The sequence below is a fragment of the Elephas maximus genome, chromosome 2 (genome assembly GCF_024166365.1).
Source record: "Elephas maximus indicus isolate mEleMax1 chromosome 2, mEleMax1 primary haplotype, whole genome shotgun sequence".
Lineage (NCBI taxonomy): Eukaryota > Metazoa > Chordata > Mammalia > Proboscidea > Elephantidae > Elephas > Elephas maximus.
In genome coordinates, this window is record NC_064820.1 from 234403036 (window position 1) to 234410186 (window position 7151).

The following is a 7151-nucleotide window of genomic DNA, read 5'->3' on the forward strand; positions in this document are numbered from 1 at the left end:
GGAGCTCCTAAAAATCAAACACCTATGCTCATCCAAAGACTTCACCAAAAAAATTAAAAGATTACCTACAGATTGGGAAAAATTTTTTAGCTATGACATTTCCAATCAGCGCCTGATCTCTAAAATCTACATGATACTGCAAAAACTCAACTACAAAAAGACAAATAACCCAAAAAATTGGCAAAAGATATGAACAGGCACCTCACTAAAGAAGACATTCAGGTAGCTAACAGATACATGAGGAAATACTCACAATTATTAGCCATTAGAGAAATGCAGATCAAAACTACAATGAGATGTCATCTCACTCCAACAAGGCTGGCATTAATCCAAAAAACACAAAAGAATAAATGTTGGGGAGGCTGTGGAGAGACTGGAACACTTATACACTACTGGTGGGAATTTAAAATGGTGCAAACACTTTGGAAATCGATTTGGCACTTCCTTAAAAAGCGAAAAAAAAAATTTTTTTTTTTTTTAAAAGCTAGAAATAGAACTACCATACAATTCAGCAATCTCACCCCTTGGAATATATCCTAAAGAAATAAAAGCTTTACACAAACAGATTTATGCACACCTATGTTCATTGCAGCACTGTTTACAATAGCAAAAAGATGGAAGCAACCAAAGCGCCCATCAACAGATGAATGGATAAATTATGGTATACTCACACAGTGGAATACTATGCATCAATAAAGAACAGTGATGAATCTGTGAAACATTTCATAACATGGAGGAATCTAGAAGGCATCATGGTGAGTGAAATAGTCAGTTGCAAAAGGACAAATATCGTATAAGACCACTATTATAAGAACTTGAGAAATAGTTTAAACTGAGAAGAAAACATTCTTTTGTGGTTTCAAGAGGCCGGAGGGTGGGAGGGTGGGAGGGGGTATTCACTAATTAGATAGAAGATAAGAACTACTTTAGGTGATAAGCAAGACAACCCACAATACAGGCAAGGTCAGCACAACAGGACTAAACCAAAAGCAGTTTTCTGAATAAACCAAATGCTTCGAAGGCCAGGGTGTCAGGGGCAGGGGATTGGGGACCATGGTTTCAGGAGACCTCTAAGTCAATTGGCATAATAAAATCTATTAAGAAAACATTCTGTATCCCTCTTTGGACCGTGGCATCTGGGGTCTTAAACACTAGCAAGCGGCCATCTAAGATGCATCAATTGGTCTCAACCCGCCTGGAGCAAAGGAGAATGAAGAATGCCAAGGACACTAGATAATTATGAGCCCAAGAGACAGAAAGGGCCACATAAAACAGAGACTACATCATCCTAAGACCAGAAGAACTAGATGGTGCCTGGCTACATCCGATGACTGCCCTGACAGGGAACACAAGAGAGAACACCTGAAGGAGCAGGAGAGCAGTGGGATGCAGACCCCAAATTCTCATAAAAAGACCAGACTTGATGGTCTGATTGAGACTAGAAGGACAAAAGTCGTCATGGCTCCCAGACCTTCTGTTGGCTCAGGACAGGAACCATTCCCAAAGCCAACTCTTCAGACAAGGATTGGACTGGACAATGGGATGGAGAAGGATGCTGGTGAGGAGTGAGCTTCTTGGATCAGGTGGACGCTTGAGACTATGTTGGCATCTCTTGCCTGGAGGGGAGATGAGAGGGTGGAGGGGGTTAGAAGCTGGCGAATTGGACAGGAAACGAGAGAGTGGAGGGAGGGAGCAGGATGTCTCATTAGGGGGAGAGCAATTGGGAGTATGTAGCAAAGTGTATAAAAGTTTTTGTGTGAGAGAACGATTTGATTTGTAAACTTTCACTTAAAGCACAATAAAATTAAAAAAAAAAAAGGGAGGACACGTGTGGTTTCCAAATATATAAAAATTATGAATCACTGTCAATACTGTCATCATATTCATCACAATGGCATCTTTATACTTAACATCATTATCATCAAATTAAATATTATTTAGGCCAGGTTCCTGATATTTAAGGGAAAACAAACACAAAGGATGTTGGAGTTATATGCGATAATATTACTATATTCTTAGGTAAAATTCTATTTGTAACCATGTCTTTAAGTTGGAATAATATTTAATGGCAAATTTTGAGAAGATTGTTGACATAAGAGATTTTGAGATAAGACAAGTTTAACAACTTCACTATGTTTAGAAGTGAAAGAACTGTCACATAAAGATAATAAAACTATTTAAATTGTATATCTTATCATCATAAATAAGAATTTCTGTCTACATTTACTTAAACAGGATAATTAATTTCTGGTACAACCCAGAGCTACTAAGTGGTGCAAGGGGTTCATGATTAGCTGCTAACCTAAAGGTTGATGGCTCAAACCCATCCAGTGGCTGCGTGGAAAAAAGCTCTGGCAAACTGCTTCCATAAAGATTATATCCAAGAAAATCCCATGGAGCAGCTCTACTCTATAACACATGGGGTCACCATGAGTCAGTGACCAACTCAAAGGCAGCTAGCAGCTACCACAGAGAGCTCATAGTTATGGGAAAACTATAAATGATAGAGTATTCGTTAGAAATATGTGTATCCCCTAAAAGTTGGAAATTATATTTGTCATAAACCATTGAAAATGCTTAGAATCTTGTGATTAATTAACCTGCTGATTGTGAATTTATCAATTTTGCTACAATTAATACTATAGATATAAAAATTGCATGAATTCTATAGACAGAAATTTTTCTATAGGATTTTCTCTTTGCAAAAAAATACAAGAAATTAATAATAATTCTAAATTACTTATTTCTATATAGCATAACCCCCACATGTCTGTCAGTTTGTTGTACTGTGGGGGCTTGTGTGTTGCTGTGATGTTGGAAACTATGCCACCGGTATTCAGATACCAGCAGGGTCACCCATGGAGGACAGGTTTCAGCTGAGCTTCCAGACTAAGACAGACTAAGAAGAAAGACCTGACAGTCTGCTTCTGAAAAGCATTAGCCAGTGAAAACCTTATGAATAGCAGTGGAACACTGTCTGATATAGTCCCAGGTTGGAAGGCACTCAAAAGATGACTGGGAAAGAGCTGCCTCCTCAAAGTAGAGTCAACCTTAATGACGTGGATGGAGTCAAGCTTTCAGGACCTTCATTTGCTGATATGGCATGACTCAAAATGAGAGGAAACAGCTGCAAATATCCATTAATAATTGGAACCTGGAATGTATGAAGTATGAACCTGGGAAAATTGGAAATCCTCAAAAATGAAATGGAACGTGTAAATGTTGATATTCTAGGCATTAGCGAGCTGAAATGGACTGGTATTGGCTATTTTGAATTGGGCAATCATATAGTCTATGATGCTGGGAATGACAACTTGAAGAGGAATGGTGTTACATTCATCATCAAAAAGAACATTTCAAGATCTATCCTGAAGTACAAAGCTGTCAGTGATAGCATGATATCCACATGCCTACAAGGGAGACCAGTTAAAATGACTATTATTCAAATTTATGCACCAACCACAAAGGCCAAGATGAAGAAATAGAAGATTTTTATCAGCTGCTGCAGTCTGAAATTGATGGAACACATAATCAGGAAGAATCGATAATTACTGGTGATTTGAATGTGAAAGTTTGAAACAAAGAAGGGTCAGTAGTTGGAAAATATGGCCTTGGTGGTAGAAACAAATGCCAGAGATCAAATGATAGAATTTTGAAAGACCAGTGACTTCTTCATTGCAGGTACATTCTTTCACCAACATAAATGCAACTATACACATCAACCTCGCCAGGTGGAACACACCAGAATCAATTGACTACATCTGTGGAAAGAGACGATGGAAAAGCTTAATATCATCATTCAGAACAAGGCCAGGGGCCGACTGTGGAACAGTCCATTAATTGCTGATATGCAAGTTCAAGTTGAAACTGAAGAAAATCAGAGCCAGTCCACGAGAGCCAAAATATGACCTTGAGTATTTCTCAACTGAATTTAGAAACCATCTCAAGAGTAAATTTGACACACTGAACACTAGTGACCGAAGACCAGACGAGTTGTGGAATGACATCAAGGACATCATACACGAAGAAAGCAAGATGTCATTGAAAAGGCAGGAAAGAAAGAAGACCAAGGTGGATATCAGAGGAGACTCTGAAACTTGCTCACAAACCTCAAGCAGCTAAAGCAAAAGGAAGAAATGATGAAGTAAAAAATGAACAGTAGAATTCAAGAGGCAGCTCGAGAAGACAAAATAAGGTATTATAATGACACGTGCAAAGAGCTGGAGATAGAAAACCAAAGGGGAAGAACATGCTCAGCATTTCTCAAGCTGAAAGAACTGAAGAAAAAATTCAGACCTTGCAATAGTGACCCTTTGGTTGAAGGGTCGACGGCACTGGGTTTTGGGTTGGGCAATAGTGAAGGATTCTATGGGGAAAATATTGAACAACACAGGAAGCATCAAAAGCAAATGGAAGGAATACACAGTCATTATACCAAAAAGAATTAGTAGATGTTCAACGATTTCAAGAGGTAGCATGTAATCAGGAACCAATGGTACTGAAGGAAGAAGTCCAAGATGCCCTGAAGACATTGGTGAAAAACAAGGCTCCAGGAATTGGATGGCATATCAATTGAGATGTTTCAACAAACAGATGCAGTGCTGGAGGTGCTCACTCATCTATGCCAGGAAATATGGAAGACAGCTTCCTGGCCAACTGACTGGAAGAGATCCATATTTATGCCTATTCCCAAGAAAGGCAATCCAACTGAATGTGGAAATTATAGAACAATATCATTAATATCACACGCAAGCAAAATTTTGCTGAGGATTATTAAAAAATGGCTGCAATGCTATATCAACCAGGAACTGCCAGAAATTCAGGCTGACTTCAGAAGAGGATGTGGAACCAGGAATATCATTGCTGATGTCAGATGGATCCTGGCTGCAAGCAGAGAACACCAGAAGGATGTTTATCTGTGTTTTATTGACTATGCAAAGGCATTTGACTGTGTGGATCATAACAAACTATGGATAACATTGCGAAGAATGGGAATTCCAGAACACTTAATTGTGCTCATGAGGAACCTGTACATAGATCAAGAGGCAGTTATTTGGACAGAACAAGGGGATACTTGTTGGTTTTAAGTCAGGAATGGTGTGTGTCAGGCTTGTATCCTTTCACCATACCTATTCAATCTGTATGCTGAGCAATTAATCTGAAAAGCTGGACTATATGAAGAAGAATGGGGCATCAGGATTGGAGGAAGACTCATTAACAACCTGTGTTACGCAGCTGACACAACCTTGCTCGCTGAAAGTGAAAAGGACTTGAAGCACTTGCTGGTGAAGATTAAAGACCACAGCCCTCAGTAAGGATTACACCTCAACATAAAGAAAACAAAAATCCTCACAACTGGACCAATGAGTAACATCATGACAAACGGAGAAAAGAATGAAGTTGTGAAGGATTTCTTTTTTAGTTGGATCCACAATCAACAGCCATGGAAGCAGCAGTCAAGAAATCAAACGATGCATTGCATTGGGTAAATCTGCTGCAAAGAACCTTTTTAAAGTGTTGAAAAGCAAAGATGTCCCCTTGAAGACTAAGGTGCACCTGACCCAAGCCACAGTATTTTCAATCACATGATATACATGTGAAAGCTGGACAATGAATAAGGAAGACCAAAGAAGAATTGACGCCTTTGAATTGTGGTGTTGGCAAAGAATATTGAATATGCCGTGGACTGCCAAAAGAACGAACGAAACTCTCTTGAAAGAAGTAAACCAGAATGCTCCTTAGAAGCAAGAATAGTGAGACTGCGTCTTACATACTTTGGACATTTTGTCAGGAGGGATCAGTCCCTGGAGAAGGACATCATGTTTGGCAAAGTACAGGGTCGGCAGAAAAGAGGAAGACACTCAATGAGGTGGATTGACACAGTGCTTGCAACAATGAGCTCAAGCATAACAATGACTGTAAGGATGGCGCAGGACCAAGCAGTGTTTTGTTCTGTTGTGCACAGGGTTGCTATGAGTCAGAACTGACTCAAGGGCACCTAACAACAACAATATTGAGGTACAATCCATACTGAAGGCTATGGTCCTTGATCTTCATCAGCAAGTGCTTCAAGTCCTCTCCACTTTCAGCAAGAAAGGTTGTGTCATCTCCTTAATGCTGGTCGTTAATGAGTCTTCCTCCAATCCCAATGCCACATTCTTCTTCATATACTCCAGTTTCTCAAATTATTTGATCAACATACAGACTGAATAAGTAGGGTGAAAGAATACAACCTTGACGCATGCCTTTCCTGACTTTAAACCATGCGGTATCCACTTGATGTGTTAGAGTGACTGCCTTGTGGTTTCTGTAGAGGTTTCTCATGAGTGCAATTAAGTCTTCTAGAATCACCATTTTTTTGTGATGTTATCCATAATTTGTCATGAACCACACAGTCAAATGCCGTAGCGTAAGCAATAACACACAGGTAAACATCTTTCTGGTATTCTCTGCTTTCAGCCAGGATCCATCTGACATCAGCAGTGATATCCCTGGTTCCATGTTCTCTTCAGAATCTGGCTTGAATCTCTGGCACTCCCCTGTGGATGTACTGCTGCAACTGCTTTTGAATGATGTTCAGCATAATTTTACATATATGTGATATTAATGATATTGTTCAATAATTTCCACATTCTATTGGATCACCTTTCTTTGGAATGGGCGTATGGATCTCTTCCAGTCAGTTGGCCAGACATCTGTCCTCCAGATTTCTTGGCATAGAGAAGTAAGCACCTCTAGCACTGCGTCTGTTTGTTGAGGCATCTCAGTTGGTATTCTGTCAATTCCTGGAACCTTGTGTTTTTGTTTTTTGCCCAAGTCTTCAGTGCAGCTTGGACCTCTTCCTTCAGTACTATTGGTTCTTTATCATATGCTTCCTCCTGAAATGTTTGAACCTTGACCAGTTCTTTTTGGTACAGTGACTGTGTTTATTCCTTCTGTCTTCTTAAGATGCTTCCTGCATCAATTCAATATTTTTCCCATAGAATCCTTCAATATTGCAATTCGAGGTTTGAATTTTTTTCTTCAGTTCTTTCAGCTTGAAAAATGCTAAGCATGTTCTACCATTTTGGTTTTCAAATTCCAGGTCTTTGCACATTTAATTATACTTCACCTTTTCTTCTCAATCTGCCCTTTGAAATTTTCTGTTCAGC